Genomic DNA, 17,156 nt, shown 5'->3' on the forward strand with positions numbered 1-17,156 from the left:
ATTTTTACAGTTGGTTCCCCTCCTTTGCTGACCCTTAAGGTCCAGGATTTTATGAAAACTGAAAAATGACTGGCTGTGATCTATAGTATCAGTCACACAGTTTTATCCTTAATCACTACTACTACTACTTTACACTTATATAGCGCTACCAGGCATAATCACCATCTCCATCTGGTTGGTTCTGTAGATCTATATAGTTGCATTTTTCGAATACTGATGCTTTCTGGTGTGGCAGAGGAACAAAGGTACGATGACAAACATTATTCAGTTAAAATAAGTTTAATAAGATATATATATATGCAAATACACATCAAACAACATGGAAGCATGCAGGAGAGTAAGAACACAGGCAAGCTGTATGCCTCTTTCCTTGCAGACACACACTGCAATATGGGAAGATGTTTGCTGTGGTAGGAGAGTACCTGTTATAGTTCAGGGCCAGACAGCTCATTGCTCCTTGAGTTGTCCTCTGCTTGGACTGCTCCCCTGCAGAAAAGTAGCCAGTCATTATGAAGGGCTTTCCATCCTAAACCTAACACCTGCAGAAGACATCTGGCATGGAATGAAATTACAGCTAGGGGTATAGGAAGTAGTACTTGGCCTTGACACAGTGGTGAACTTGAAACTGGCCTCTCTTCCCCTGAAAAAGAAAGCAGACGGTGATTTTTTTTTACTGCCTTATCTATCAAATGTTATGTCTTGTGTTAATACATAACACATTCAAAGTGAGTTATAATTAAAATCAGATAAAATACATCACTATATGCACATATAAAACATATAGGATAAATTAGCAAAAGATCCTTGTTTTTTTTTTTCCTAAACCCTACATAGTCTGATTGCAAACATAAGTCTAATGGTATTTCATTTTACACACCAGGGGCGTAGCCACGGGTGGGCCTGGGCCCACCCACTTTGGGCTCAGGCCCACCCAGCAACGGTGCAGAGAGACGCCAAAAGAATTGATCCGCCACCGGCACGTCTTCTTTCCCCTCCCTCCCCTTCGGGCAGCGCCGCAGTCTAACTGTTCAGCTGAGCAAAGCTGCACGGCACTGCCCGGGTCCGTCCTGCCGCTACGCTGCTGCTTCCGGCTCCGTTGTCATCTTTGTTCTTCTGCTGATTATCTGCAGCGGATCTGCGCGCTGCCAGGGCTGTCTGTATGCTGCCTGTGACTGCTTCCTGCTGGCCCCGCCTCTTCAGAAAGAGTATCGGAGAAGGTGAAGCCGGCCGGAAGGAAGCAGTCGCAGGCAGCATACAGACAGCCCTGGCAGCGTGCGGATCTGCTGCAGATAAGCAGCAGAAGAACAAAGATGACAACTGAGCTGGAAGCAGCAGCGTAGCGGCAGGACGGACCCGGTGCTGTGCAGCTTTTCTCAACTGAAGAGTTAGACTGCGGCGCTGCCCGAAGGGGAGGGAGGGGAAAGAAGGCCTGCAGCCAAGAGTGCCAGTGGTGGCTGGGGAAAGGGAGGGAAAAAACCTATAGCTTCAACACATGCTGGCTGGCGGGTGGTTGGTTTGTATGTATGTATATATATGTGGGGGGGGGGGGGTCGTCGGGGAGAGACAGGAGCATTGTTGGGATGAGGGAGTGAGACAGGGTAGAGCTAGGTGGGGGGAGGGGCGGAGAGATGCTGCAAGGGGAAAGAGAGGGAGAATTGTTGGATATGGGTGGGATGGGGAGAGGGAGGGAAAGGGCATGAGAGAAAAAAACGCGTTGGACATGGAAGTGGAAGGGAGAGATGAGAGGGGAAATGCTGAACATGGCATTGAGGTGAGGGAAAGGAAGGATGGAGAGATGGTGGGTGTGGGGGGTGGGGGTAGAGAGAGATGTCAAACCAGGGGCTCAAGGCAGGGACAGGGAGAAAAGTTGGACATGAAGGTGGAGAAGAGGAGAGGAAAGGAGAGATGCACAAGCAGGGGAGGGGAGAAAGAGGGAAGATGGATCCAGGGAAAGAAGATAGACAATGGATGGTAGGGAAGAGAAAGGGAAAAATGCTGGACAATGGGGGAGGGGAGAGAGATGGGACAGAAAGATGCTGGTGGTGGCAGGTAAAAGGGATAGGGAAATATCAGGCTACGAGGGTGAGGAGGGTAGAAAAAGAGAACAGATGCTGGGCTGGAAGGGTGGAGGGAGGGAGACACTGGGAATGGTGGAAAGCATGGGGGAGAGGCTCAGGGAGTGGAGATGGCAAGGAAAAAAATGAGAGAATAGTGATCACAGGGGGTAGAAATATGGTAATGGTGTGTAGATCGAAGATGGAAGGGAATGGAAGGCTGAGAAGGAGAGAGATGGGGAATGGGAGAGCTAGTGGGTGAAAGGAGATGGAAATGTGATAGATATCTGAAAAGTAAAAAGAAGGAAAAGATTTAGAAAGAGGATGAAATTTGAGTTTACAGAGGCAGAAAAGAAAAAAAAAAAGAAAGGAAAGAGCTAAAATGGAAGGATCAATATTTCAGAGGTAGGTGTAGTGAGGACATGAAACAACAGGAGAAAAAAGACAAATGGTCAACCGCTTGAAGAATTAGCAGAAGACAGACAGGAAAGCGGGAAAGAGAAATTGGAACCAACATGGTGGACAAATAAAATGTTCACACAATAAAGGTAGGAAAATCATTTTACTTTGAATATTTTAAATGGAATATGTTAACTTTGGGAAATGTGCATAGCGGATGTCTTTTTATTGTGTTAAGTAGAAAAGGAAATGTGCTTTTGTTTTGGGGGTTTTTTCTCCAGTGTTGCAGTACATGCTGAGGTTCCCAGTTCAATTTTGTCTATATATTTTTATTTCTAATTTGTGATCCCTTGTTCTGTAATTTGTGAGGGTCTGTCAGTGTGACTTTAACCGCAGATGAGGAGATTGGAGAGGAGAGGGAACTGGGGGAGGGGCTTTATTTTCTGCCCTGGTCACCAGCATGGCTAACGGCAGCCCTGACCCTTGCTGTAGCTAGTGGGGATTCCCAAGCCCTACTAGCTGGGGTCTCTTCTGAAGCTGGCCAGAGATGCCTTCTACTGAGCTTGGCAGATGGGGGCAGCATCCTGGAGCCACTGACAACTAAGCATGTATGGGGTGCTGGCATCAGTGGCTCGAGGAGTAGCTGCTGCCTACTGGGCTTGGTGGAGAGGAGTTCTGGCCATCTTTACTGGAGGCCTTCAGCTGACAGAGTTGGGGATCCTCATCTGCTAAAGTATTTATATTTTGAATTGGGAAGTGCTGGGGGAGAGAGAAAATTTTGTGCCCACCCACTTTGTGCTCAGGCCCACCCAAAATTGGCTGTCTGGCTACGCCACTGCTACACACACAAGGCAAAACAGGTAAAAGCTCTCTGTTTTGTCTCCATCAGCCTTGGAACTGATGGTGGGGCTAGCACAGCTTGCTGAGATGATTTTGATGTCCTTTTGGAATGATATCAATTAAGAATATCTTCTCTACTACTACTACTACTATTTAACATTTCCAGAGCGCCACAAAGCGTACGCAGCGCTGTACAAACACAGAAGAAAGACAGTCCCTGCTCAAAGAGCTTACAATCTAATAGACAAAAAGTAAAGCATTTAAATTTAAAATATTTAAGCAGTCAAGCACAAGAGAACAGTCACAGAAGGACAGAAGATGTTGAAGGGTGGTCAGTGTGATTAGGTGTAACTCTGGTTGGAGTAGTGGGAGAAGGTGATAGAAGAATAGAAATGGGTGAGGTAAAGTAATGAGTGGGTTGATAGGGAGGTTATATAAGACATGTCACTCTAGGGGTGGGTGGGTAGAGGGGTAGGGTGGGTGGAAGCAGGAGAAGGTATTCTCTGCAGCCTATCTGTGAGATGGAAAATGCTCTCTCGGCACTTTAGCCCCACATGATGTACTGCTTTCAAAATACCAACCACAATTTTAAACGGAATCCTCCTCTCAATTGGTAAGCTACTGCAGCAACCTCAGTATTTGGTGTGATATGGGCAGCCTAGCTGCTGAGTTCCGAAGGAGCTACAGTTGCGTAAGTAAAATAGCTGCAGTAAAGTACTGCTCCAATCTGATAAGCTCCACCAGTTAGCTTTGCAAAATGGGAAATTGTGTAGCATTACAGCTTCAAATGTATACAAATTAAAAATAAACCACTAAAAATATACTGAGTTGTTTTTGAGCTATTTCTCTTACCTAGTGCACCAGCTCATTCATTGCCATCACTGAACAGATGTGAAAAAACTGCAAATATCTTTCTAGTTTTCAGTAAATTTTCAATACAAGACATATGAGAAGACTGGAAGACCTGAATATGTATACCCTAGAGGAGAGGAGGGACAGAGTTTATTTACTTATTAATTCTTGTATCCCACTATTATCCAAAAACAAGTTTCAGTTCAAAGTGGCTTACAATTTACGTTCTGGTTTAGATTACAATAATTGGTGGAAGTTGTGATACTGATTTACGTTTAGGAGATGATTAACAGTTAAGAAATGACTAGAACGGGGGGGGGGGGGGGGGGGGGGGGGGGTTACAGACAGAGAGCGGAAAGTTCTTCATGGTGTAGTTACTTAGTTGTAGAATTATTTAAAGAGGTATACCTTCAATTCTTTTCTGAACTGATATAGACAAATACTTGAAAGGTATTAATATAGAAAAAATATTTTCCAGAGAAGGGAAAAGGGTAAAACTAGAGGACATGAATTGAGGTTGTGGGGTGGTAGACTCAGGAGTAATGTCAGAAAATTATTTTCAATGGAGAGGGTGCTTGGCCTGGAATGCCCTCCTGAGGGAGGTGGTGGAGAAAAAACTGTGGCGGAATTCAAAAGGTGTTGGATGAACACAGAGGATCTCTAATTAGAAAATGAATGGTATAAAAAACAAAACTTCAAGGGTTGCATATGTGTTTGCATGTCAAGTGGTGATTAGATCTATTTTTATTTATTAGCTGCCTTAATGAAGAGATTCACCCAAGGCGGTGTACAGTAGGCACAGTTTAACATCAAACTTACAATTTTGTTAGCATAACAATAGTAAAATGAACAAGTAAAGACATAAACAGAATGAAAGAGGAAAACTTGATGGCAACTCTGGCTGTATCAACTAAGGCCAGTGCTGGGCTGGGCTGTATGGTCTGAGTCCCACATATAGCAATCTGGTTGACGGATGGAGTACAGACAGCTTTGATGGAAACTCCAGTAATTTGGAACGTGATGACAGTATCGGACAGACTTTTATGGTCAGTGTTCAACAAATGACGGGACGGATTCGGATAGGCTGGAGTGGGCTTTGACGACAACTCCAGTAATTGGAACACAACGACAGAGCCGTGCAGACTTCTATGGTCTATGTCCCACAAACAACCAAAGAAAGACCATGATCAAGTATATAATATCACATTCATTCTTGATTTAATCTTGAATTGATAATGAATGTGACTGTTGTGTAGACTAGATGGACCATTCTGCCGCCAATTACTATGTTACTATATATAAATTGTATAACCTTAATGAAATCCCAGTTCGGATAGCTGGTGGCTATGGGCATGGGGTTATGAAGTTCTCTGCCTGCTTCAGGCTGTTATAAGAATATGAGTCCCACACTGGCTCAGGCTAAAAAGGTCCACTGAGCCCAGCAAAGGCCAGTCCAGAAGTATCCAGCAGATCCATTCTTGTTGCTTATGTCCACTGGGGATAAGTGTGGCTTTCATCAATAATGGGAACAGAAACTTGTCTACACCTCTTTTAAACTTAGCAATTCTAGAAGCTTTAACCATTCTCTAAATTACACAGCTTAATTGTTCAAATCAATAAAAAATAGCAAGTTAGGAGGAAGTGACATCATCATAGCAGATGGCTGCTTAAGCCTTGAGCTCCGAGACCCTCGGATGGCGAGAGTTAGAATTTCGGCTTGTTCCCTGCTGTGATGATGAGCAGATAGAGCGTGGGCGGTGAGCTGAGCTAACGAACTGGTGATTGGATGCCCTCTCTGCGACGCAGCCCAGAAGCTCATCTTCCAAGGTCGCGTGTGCGGAACAAGATGGCAGCGGGCGGAGTGGCGGAGGCGAGCCCTGGGACACCTGCAGACGCGGAGTTAGTGGCCTTTCATTTGTAAATGCGCAATTGGTTCCAGGAGCTCAAGTCAGATCTCACGACTGTGCGATCAGAGCTACAAGAATCTATGAATGTTTTGAGAAAGGATGTCAGTGAAATAGGGTGGAAGAACACGAGGAACTCCTGGAGTCAGATGGGGAGGAGATGGAACGGCTGCAATCCCGCACGGCGAAACTGGAAGAACTGCAAGAGGCAGCTGCCCTTAAGTTGGAGGATCTGGAAAGCAGACCTAGCCGCTGCAATATACGCCTGCGAGGGGTACCCAACATGGTGGTGGATAGTCAAATCAAGGAGACCGTGGGCCTAATTTTAGCAAAGGCCTTGCAACCAGCAGATGCATCAATGCAAGTTCCTCCCCCCATGTTGGATAGAGTGCACAGGCTGATGGGGGCCAGGGTGGGCAACCAGCCGCGTGACATTGTGGTCTGCTTCCACAAGTTTGAGGATAAGGAAAAAATTTTATGTATGATTTGGCAAAATGGTGGATCTGTCACTTGGGAAGATGCAGAGGTGGAAATTTATCCTGATATTGCTCCAGCAACTTTGGTTCGACGACAGGCGTATAGAGACTGGACGCACTTGCTGCAAGAGCATCAAGCCCGCTATAGATGGCTATTTCCAATTGGAATATCTTTCACTTATGAAGGGAAAACATACTCAGCTACATCAGTTACGGCGGTGAAGGAGAATTTAATGTTAGCAGGGCTGCTGACTCGGGAGATCAACTCTACTCCAGCACCAGCCGCCTCACTGTACAAGTCACCTGGGAAGCATGGCTGGCGCCGAGTGGCAAAAACTGGGAAAACCTTGTGATTTAAACTTTCAGATGTGGTTTGTATAAGAGAATTTATAATGCAGCCAGAAAAAAGTAGTAATGTTTAACTTATATTTTTATTGCTGTGGTTAAAATGCTTTCTCGCCATTGGAGGGTCCTGGACCTGTACTTCCTCTTTGTTGGGCCAGTTCAGTTGGGACGGGATTGGGGGGCGTTAACTTGCTCTTAGGGATTAGCGTGTATGTGTGAATGAGAAAGGTCAGGTGTGCATGGATGAGTGTGAGATTTATGGGCCTCTGGTGGATGGGGAATTTAAGGGATTTACAAGCTGTGGGTGGGCTGGTGCATCTACTTAAAAATTGTTCTAATGGGATCTCTACGCTTGCTCACCTATAATGTTAGGGAGTTGAATTCCCCTAAAAAATGATCATTGTTTTTTAAGGAGGCGGTGAGAACTAATATTGATGTGGGGTTTGTACAAGAGACACATTTTTGGCCTTCCAAAACAACATTGCTCTCACACCCCAAGTTTCCTGAGGTGTTTCAAGCTCCAAATAAGCTACTTAAAAAAAAAACTAATGGCGTGGGAATATTAATACATAAGAGAATTCAGATGAACCTTCAAGATGTGATGAGAGATCGAGAGGGTCGCTATTTGTTTGTAAAGGCAAAATTAAATGGGACCCTCTATACTTTGGCAAATATCTATGCACCCACTACTGGACAGGGAGAATTTTTTGAATCTTTACTACCTCGGTTGATGGCATTTCAGGAAGGGATTTTAATAGTGGTAGGGGATTTTAATTTGGCCTGCCATCCCTTGATGGACAACTCCTCTAGTAAAATTCAATATGCAAAATGAGATCGTACTATGTTGCAAAGTTGTATGGTGCATTTGGGACTGGAAGATGTTTGGCGTCTGTTCCACCCGAGTGAGCGGGATTACTCTTTCTATTCGGCAATGCATGACTCATATACTCACATCGATTTGTGGCTAATGGAGCGGGGCCACTGCTCACTGGTTTCCAAAGTGGCTATAGAGCAGCGGGTGTGGTCAGATCATGCTCCAGTTTTGCTAGTGATCGAACAACCGAGGGTGAAGCGTGGCACGCATTTCTGGTGGCTCAATGACAAACTTTTGACGGACCCGCAGCTTGCTACATTTTTTGAAATGGAGTTTCAGGATTTTTTCTTTGAGGAATGAGGGTACAGCGAGCCCTGTAAATATTTGGGAGAGCTTTAAGGTCTTTGCATATCAAAGCAGGCCTTCTCCACTAAGATGAAATGTCGTTGTTTAAGGCTTAGTCAGAGACTGGGAGATTTAGAAAGAGCTTATAGAGCACAGCCATCACGGTATAGAATTCGTCAACAATTAACTCAATGTCAGAAAGAGTTGCGGGATTTGGACTTGGAGGATATAGCAACCTCTCTTCAGCAGGTGAGGAAAGAATACTTTGCAGGAGGCAATAAGGCGGGACATCTATTGGTGGCTAAAATTCGGAAGCAGAGTTCTCGAAATAAGATCTTACAGGTGAAGACCCCAGATGGTGCTGTAGTACAGGACGAGGATGCCATAGGTTGGGAGTTTGTTCGTTTCTAAGAAAAACTATATGCTGCAGACCAAGGGGTGACAGATGCTGAGGTGGATGACTATCTAGAAGGAATTTCTTTACCTACTTTATCGCCTAGTGCTGACTCCCAGCTTTCAGCTTCTATATCATTAGGTGAAGTGGCAGAAGCGATAGCCCTCCTCCCGACATATAAGGCCCCTGGATTAGATGGCTTTTCCAACTTCTTTTATAAAAGATTTGCACAAATTTTGGTAGAGCCACTTACTCATTGCTATAATTCTTTGCTGACGGAGTCCCAATTACCATTTTCTTTTCACCAGGCAGGAGTAGCCTTGTTACATAAATTAGGAAAGGACCCGGTCGAGTGTAGTTCTTATCGCCCCATTTCCTCGCTAGGGGTGGATTATAAAATATTCACTCGGGTACTGGTGGCGAGGTTGCAACGCTTCTTGCCAGAGCTAGTACATGGTGACCCATCTGGATTTATAGCTGGGTTACAGCCTAAAGATAATATACGGCGGTTGTTAGATTTGATATGGACAGCACGGCAAAGATTGACCCCGGCAGTGGTCCTCAGTATAGATGCTGAGAAAGCATTTGATCGGGTCTCTTGGACATACATGTTTGCTACCCTACGGCGGTTTGGTTTTTCAGGGAACTTTATGAGATGGATAGCGCTAATATAGGACTCCCTGGTAGCTTGTTTACGTATTAATGGGGCATATACACAATTCTTTCAAATCTCTCGAGGTAAGAGACAAGGCTGCTCACTGTCCTCACTAATATTTGCATTCGCTATGGAGCCTTTGGCGCAAGTGATTAGGGACAACCTCAAGATACGAGGGATTCAGGTAGGGGAGAATGATCATAGGATATTATTGTACGCTGATGATATCCTTTTTACACTATCGGACCCTCACATATCTCTGCCTATAGTTAGGTTACTGGGTAACTATGGTCGGGTGTCAGGATTTGCTGTCAATTCAACCAAGTCTGAGATTTTGAACCTTACAATGGCTGGAGACTCTTTTCAGGCCTTGTGCTCCCAATTCCCATTTAGATTGGCACACCGCTGAATTAAATACTTAGAAGTCTTAATACCGGATGACTTAGAATGTATTTTTTCTTTGAACTACACACCACTATTAAAGGTGATGGAAGACCTAGATCGCTGGGAGAAGATGAGCTTATCATGGGTGGGCAGGATTAGTGCGGTGAAGATGAATGTACTCCCTCACTTTTTATATTATTTTTCCAGCCTCCCTTTGTCTATTCCTAAGGCTTATTTGATTAAACTGCAAAGGAAAGTGTTCCAATATATTTGGCAATGGAGACCGCCTCGAGCGTGTAGGCAATGTATGTATGTATGTGCCTAGAGAGGAGGGCGGGATGGGGGTCCTGGACTTTTTGACTTATTATAGAGCATCCTAGCTTGTCGCTCTCTTTGAGTGGCATGCCTTCCCGGACAAACGCTGGGTACAATTAGAGCAAGACCTGTTCCAGGAATTGCCATTGCATTATATACCCTGGCTCTCATTGCAAGATTTGCAAATCAGAATGACACGAGTACCATTTGGAGCTTCACACACTTTAGCTATTTGGTATTCTACTAGAATGGTGCTTTTCCGTTAACAACAATATTTTTTAGCAACACCAATAATATATGCTTCTGGATTTGATGCACCAGCCCGTACTAAAGCTTTTCACAGATGGGCAAAACAGGGTTATAAGATGTTAGGTCATTTAGTGGTTAGAGGTACAATGATCCCCTTTCCAGTACTTCAAGAAAGATATGGATTAAAGGAGGGTGATGGTTTTTTCTATGGGCAGTTATTTGACTTTATGAAGAGAAGGGTACTTCCTGACTGGGATCGGGGAGATCATGGCTTGTTAAAAATTTTTCATATCGGAGTTGGAACAGGGTTAATCTCTAGATTATATCAAGCATTATTATTTAGTCAACCTATATCCCAACAATATGAGAAGTGGGAGAAAATGCTTAATGTCCCCTTACCAACTGCACAGTGGCATAGAATTTATAAGCGACTTACGAGAGTCACCATAGCATCTAACTATATAAAACATGGATATAAAATGCTATTCCAATGGTACTACTACTACTATTTAGCATTTCTATATAAGATTGTTGAAGAGGCTGCTCTGTTCAAGGCTCTTTCGAACACATTTGGTGGCTCTGTCCCAAAATTCAGTCCTATTGGCTGATGATTACAGAGATGTTTCAAGAGATGACAGGACTATACTGTGTGCCGAGCATTCTGAACTTTTTGCTTAATGATTATCCAACACATAGCGAATGCTACATACCTGTAGAAGGTATTCTCCGAGGACAGCAGGCTGATTGTTCTCACTGATGGGTGACGTCCATGGCAGCCCCTCCAATCGGAAACTTCACTAGCAAAGGCCTTTGCTAGTCCTCGCGCGCCCATGCGCACCGCGCATGCGCGGCCGTCTTCCCGCCCGAACCGGCTCGTGTTCGTCAGTCCCGTATGTAGCAAGACAAAGACAAGGGAAGACACAACTCCAAAGGGGAGGCGGGCGGGTTTGTGAGAACAATCAGCCTGCTGTCCTCGGAGAATACCTTCTACAGGTATGTAGCATTCGCTTTCTCCGAGGACAAGCAGGCTGCTTGTTCTCACTGATGGGGTATCCCTAGCCCCCAGGCTCACTCAAAACAACAACCATGGTCAATTGGGCCTCGCAACGGTGAGGACATAACTGAGATTGACCTAAAAAATTTACCAACTAACTGAGAGTGCAGCCTGGAACAGAACAAACAGGGCCCTCGGGGGGTGGAGTTGGATCCTAAAGCCCAAACAGGTTCTGAAGAACTGACTGCCCGAACCGACTGTCGCGTCGGGTATCCTGCTGCAGGCAGTAATGAGATGTGAATGTCTGGACAGAAGACCACGTCGCAGCTTTGCAAATTTCTTCAATAGAGGCTGACTTCAAGTGGGCTACCGACGCTGCCATGGCTCTAACATTATGAGCCGTGACATGACCCTCAAGAGCCAGCCCAGCCTGGACGTAAGTGAAGGAAATGCAATCTGCTAGCCAATTGGATATGGTGCGTTTCCCCACAGCCACTCCCCTCCTATTGGGATCAAAAGAAACAAACAATTGGGCGGACTGTCTGTTGGGCTGTGTCCGCTCCAGGTAGAAGGCCAATGCTCTCTTGCAGTCCAATGTGTGCAGCTGACGTTCAGCAGGGCAGGAATGAGGACGGGGAAAGAATGTTGGCAAGACAATTGACTGGTTCAGATGGAACTCCGACACAACCTTCGGCAAGAACTTAGGGTGAGTGCGGAGGACTACTCTGTTATGATGAAATTTGGTGTAAGGGGCCTGGGCTACCAGGGCCTGAAGCTCACTGACTCTATGAGCTGAAGTAACTGCCACCAAGAAAATGACCTTCCAGGTCAAGTACTTCAGATGGCAGGAATTCAGTGGCTCAAAAGGAGGTTTCATCAGCTGGGTGAGAACGACATTGAGATCCCATGACACTGTAGGAGGCTTGACCAGGGGGCTTTGACAAAAGCAAACCTCTCATGAAGCGAACAACTAAAGGCTGCCCTGAGATCGGCTTACCTTCCACACTGGTAATGGTATGCACTGATTGCACTAAGGTGAACCCTTACAGAGTTGGTCTTGAGACCAGACTCAGACAAGAGCAGAAGGTATTCAAGCAGGGTCTGTGTAGGACAAGAGCGAGGATCTAGGGCCATGCTGTCACACCAGACGGCAAACCTCCTCCACAGAAAGAAGTAACTCCTCTTGGTGGAATCTTTCCTGGAAGCAAGCAAGATACGGGAGGCACCCTCTGACAGACCCAAAGAGGCAAAGTCTACGCTCTCAACATCCAGGCCGTGAGAGCCAGGGACCGGAGGTTGGGATGCAGAAGCGCCCCTTCGTCCTGCGTGATGAGGGTCGGAAAACACTCCAATCTCCACGGTTCTTCGGAGGACAACTCCAGAAGAAGAGGGAACCAGATCTGACGCGGCCAAAAAGGAGCAATCAGAATCATGGTGCCTCGGTCTTGCTTGAGTTTCAACAAAGTCTTCCCCACCAGAGGTATGGGAGGATAAGCATACAGCAGACCCTCCCCCCAGTCCAGGAGGAAGGCATCCGATGCCAGTCTGCCGTGGGCCTGAAGCCTGGAACAGAACTGAGGGACTTTGTGGTTGGCTCGAGATGCGAAGAGATCTACCAAGGGGGTGCCCCACACCTGGAAGATCTGTCGCACTACACGGGAATTGAGCGACCACTCGTGAGGTTGCATAATCCTGCTCAACCTGTCGGCCAGACTGTTTACGCCTGCCAGATATGTGGCTTGGAGCACCATGCCGTGACGGCGAGCCCAGAGCCACATGCTGACGGCTTCCTGACACAGGGGGCGAGATCCGGTGCCCCCCTGCTTGTTGACGTAGTACATGGCAACCTGGTTGTCTGTCTGAATTTGGATAATTTGGTGGGACAGCCGATCTCTGAAAGCCTTCAGAGCGTTCCAGATCGCTCGTAACTCCAGAAGATTGATCTGCAGATCGCGTTCCTGGAGGGACCAGCTTCCTTGGGTGTGAAGCCCCTCGACATGAGCTCCCCACCCCAGGAGAGACGCATCCGTGGTCAGCACTTTTTGTGGCTGAGGAATTTGGAAGGGACGTCCCAGAGTCAGATTGGACCAAATCGTCCACCAATACAGGGATTCGAGAAAACTCGTGGACAGGTGGATTACGTCTTCTAGATCCCCAGCAGCCTGAAACCACTGAGAAGCTAGGGTCCATTGAGCAGATCTCATGTGAAGGCGGGCCATGGGAGTCACATGAACTGTGGAGGCCATGTGGCCCAGCAATCTCAACATCTGCCGAGCTGTGATCTGCTGGAACGCTCGCACCCGCGAGACGAGTGATAACAAGTTGTTGGCTCTCGTCTCTGGGAGATAGGCGCGAGCCGTCCGAGAGTCCAGCAGAGCTCCTATGAATTCGAGTTTCTGCACTGGGAGAAGATGGGACTTTGGATAATTTATCACAAATCCCAGTAGCTCCAGGAGGCGAATAGTCATCTGCATGGACTGCAGGGCTCCTGCCTCGGATGTGTTCTTCACCAGCCAATCGTCGAGATATGGGAACACGTGCACCCCCAGCCTGCGAAGTGCCGCTGCTACTACAGCCAAGCACTTTGTGAACACCCTGGGCGCAGAGGCGAGCCCAAAGGGTAGCACACAGTACTGGAAGTGACGTGTGCCCAGCTGAAATTGCAGATACTGTCTGTGAGCTGGCAGTATCGGGATGTGTGTGTAGGCATCCTTCAAGTCCAGAGAGCATAGCCAATCGTTTTGCTGAATCATGGGAAGAAGGGTGCCCAGGGAAAGCATCCTGAACTTTTCTTTGACCAGATATTTGTTCAGGGCCCTTAGGTCTAGGATGGGACGCATCCCCCCTGTTTTCTTTTCCACAAGGAAGTACCTGGAATAGAATCCCAGCCCTTCTTGCCTAGATGGCACGGGCTCGACCGCATTGGCGCTGACAAGGGCGGAGAGTTCCTCTGCAAGTACCTGCTTGTGCTGGAAGCTGTAAGACTGAGCTCCCGGTGGACAATTTGGAGGTTTTGAGGCCAAATTGAGGGTGTATCCTTGCCGGACTATTTGGAGAACCCACTGATCGGAGGTTATGAGAGGCCACCTTTGGTGAAAAGCTTTCAACCTCCCTCCGACTGGCAGGTCGCCCGGCACTGACGCTTGGATGTCGGCTATGCTCTGCTGGAGCCAGTCAAAAGCTCGTCCCTTGCTTTTGCTGGGGAGCCGAGGGGCCTTGCTGAGGCGCACGCTGCTGACGAGAGCGAGCGCGCTGGGGCTTAGCCTGGGCCGCAGGCTGTCGAGAAGGAGGATTGTACCTACGCTTGCCAGAAGAGTAGGGAACAGTCTTCCTTCCCCCAAAAAATCTTCTACCTGTAGAGGTAGAGGCTGAAGGCTGCCGGCGGGAGAACTTGTCGAATGCGGTGTCCCGCTGGTGGAGCTGCTCTACCACCTGTTCGACTTTCTCTCCAAAAATATTATCCGCACGGCAAGGCGAGTCCGCAATCCGCTGCTGGATTCTATTCTCCAGGTCGGAGGCACGCAGCCATGAGAGCCTGCGCATCACCACACCTTGAGCAGCGGCCCTGGACGCAACATCAAAGGTGTCATACACCCCTCTGGCCAGGAATTTTCTGCACGCCTTCAGCTGCCTGACCACCTCCTGAAAAGGCTTGGCTTGCTCAGGGGGGAGCGCATCAACCAAGCCCGCCAACTGCCGCACATTGTTCCGCATGTGTATGCTCGTGTAGAGCTGGTAGTACTGAATTTTGGCCTTCCTCCCAAGGGAGTCTAAGGTTCTAGAGTCTTTGCCCGGGGGCGCCGAAGCATGCTCTCTAGAACTCTTAGCCTTCTTTAGGGCCAGATCCACAACTCCAGAGTCATGAGGCAACTGAGTGCGCATCAGCTCTGGGTCCCCATGGATCCGGTACTGGGACTCGATCTTCTTGGGAATGTGGGGATTAGTTAGAGGCTTGGTCCAGTTCGCCAGCAATGTCTTTTTTAGGACATGGTGCATGGGTACAGTGGACGCTTCCTTAGGTGGAGAAGGATAGTCCAGGAGCTCAAACATTTCAGCCCTGGGCTCGTCCTCCACAACCACCGGGAAGGGGATGGCCGTAGACATCTCCCGGACAAAGGAAGCAAAAGACAGACTCTCGGGAGGAGAAAGCTGTCTCTCAGGAGAGGGAGTGGGATCGGAAGGAAGACCTTCAGACTCCTCGTCAGAGAAATATCTGGGGTCTTCTTCCTCTTCCCACGAGGCCTCACCCTCGGTGTCAGACACAAGTTCACGGACCTGTGTCTGCAACCTCGCCCGACTCGACTCTGTGGAGCCACGTCCACGATGGGGGTGTCGAGAGGTAGACTCCCTCGCCCGCATCGGCGAAGCTCCCTCCGCCGACGTAGTCGGGGAGCCTTCCTGGGAGGCGACGGCAGCCGGTACCGCACGCGGCACCGACGCCGGAGACCTCACCTCGGGCGATGGGCCAGCCGGCGCCACGCTCGACGGTACCGGTGGTGCAAGCACCGCCGGTACCGGAGGGTTAGGGCGCAACAGCTCTCCCAGAATCTCTGGGAGAACGGCCCGGAGGCTCTCGTTCAGAGCGGCTGCAGAGAAAGGCATGGAGGTCGATGCAGGCGTCGATGTCAGAACCTGTTCCGGGCGTGGAGGCTGTTCCGGGCTGTCCAGAGTGGAGCGCATTGACACCTCCTGAACAGAGGGTGAGCGGTCCTCTCGGTGCCGATGCCTGCTGGGTGCCGACTCCCTCGGCGACCCAGAGCTCTCGGTGCCGACACAGGAAGGAGACCGATGACGATGCTTCTTCGACTTCTTGGAACGAAGCATGTCACCGGAGCTTCCCGGCACCGACGAGGAGGACGTAGAATCCAGCCGTCGCTTCCTCGGGGCCGAAGGAGGTCGGTCTCGGGGGGGCTGTACCGCAGGAGCCCTCAGGGTAGGGGGAGACCCACCCGAAGGCTCACCGCCACCAGCAGGGGAATGGACAGCCCTCACCTGCACTCCAGACGAAGCACCACCGTCCGACGACATCAGCCGACGAGGTCCCGGTACCACCGACGTCGATGCAGCTGTCCGATGTCTCAGCGCCGATGCAGAGGGCCGATGCCTCGATGCACTGGCGGCCGAGGATGAAGTTCTGGACGCTGAAGACGTCGATGCACTCGATACCCCCGGTGCCGATGCCGACGAAGAGCCCGAGAACAAAACGTTCCACTGGGCCAATCTCGCTACCTGAGTCCGCTTTTGCAAAAGGGAACACAGACTACAGGCCTGCGGGCGGTGCCCAGCCCCCAAGCACTGAAGACACGACGCGTGCCTGTCAGTGAGCAAGATGACCCGGGCGCACTGGGTGCACTTCTTGAAGCCGCTGGGAGACTTCGATGTCATGGGCGGAAAAATCACGCCGGCGAGATCAAAAGTCGAAATGGCGGAAAAGGCACCCGAAAAACAAGGGGAAGAAAACTTCGACCCGAGGCCTAAAAGCAGCCTACCCCGACGACGAAAGAAAACTTACCGGGGCGAAAAAGCTGAAAATAGCGGGGGGAAAAAAGACCAAAGAGTCTTTTTCCACACAGAATGGTTTTTTTTTTTTTGAAACAACACGACGAACGCGCGAGGTCGACTTTGCGGGGCCCGACACGGCGAAAATACGACCGTACCGAGCGCGGACAAAGAAGACTGACGAACACGAGCCGGTTCGGGCGGGAAGACGGCCGCGCATGCGCGGTGCGCATGGGCGCGCGAGGACTAGCAAAGGCCTTTGCTAGTGAAGTTTCCGATTGGAGGGGCTGCCGTGGACGTCACCCATCAGTGAGAACAAGCAGCCTGCTTGTCCTCGGAGAATGGGAAGATACCAAAGGACAACTGCTGATGCTGGTGGTGTCCGCAGCTCGGCTTTGTGTGGCGGCTGCCTGGCGAAATCTAGAGCCCCCTAACAAGGAACAAGTGCTGCAAAAAATAAGACTACTTATATTTGATGTCCAAGTTAACGGCATTGAAACATGATCGGATGGGTCACTTCTATGCAGTATGGAAGCCATACCAGCAGTGGAGAGGTACTTTTTTGTGGTGAAATTTATATTGTTTGAACTCTCTAGGTTTACCTTAATCGAGCAAGTTGGGAAGAGGGGAAGGGGGG

The 17,156-nt window shown here is 48.6% G+C and overlaps 1 protein-coding gene across 2 annotated transcripts in view; it reads right to left on the bottom strand.

Moving 5' to 3' along the window:
• Window positions 1-276: 276 nt before the first annotated feature.
• The window catches only part of IDH3G (isocitrate dehydrogenase (NAD(+)) 3 non-catalytic subunit gamma), a 57,923-nt gene continuing 41,043 nt past the window's right edge, over window positions 277-17,156 (bottom strand). Inside the window, exon 14 of one of the 2 annotated variants that reach the window (XM_030194084.1) lies at window positions 277-640. The gene's annotated coding sequence lies outside the window, so the exon portion shown is untranslated. The remainder of the gene's footprint in view (window positions 641-17,156) is intronic. The other variant, XM_030194083.1, reaches the window with a different exon arrangement.

Source organism: Microcaecilia unicolor, chromosome 2 (assembly GCF_901765095.1).
Source record: "Microcaecilia unicolor chromosome 2, aMicUni1.1, whole genome shotgun sequence".
In the NCBI taxonomy this organism is placed as follows: Eukaryota; Metazoa; Chordata; class Amphibia; order Gymnophiona; family Siphonopidae; genus Microcaecilia; species Microcaecilia unicolor.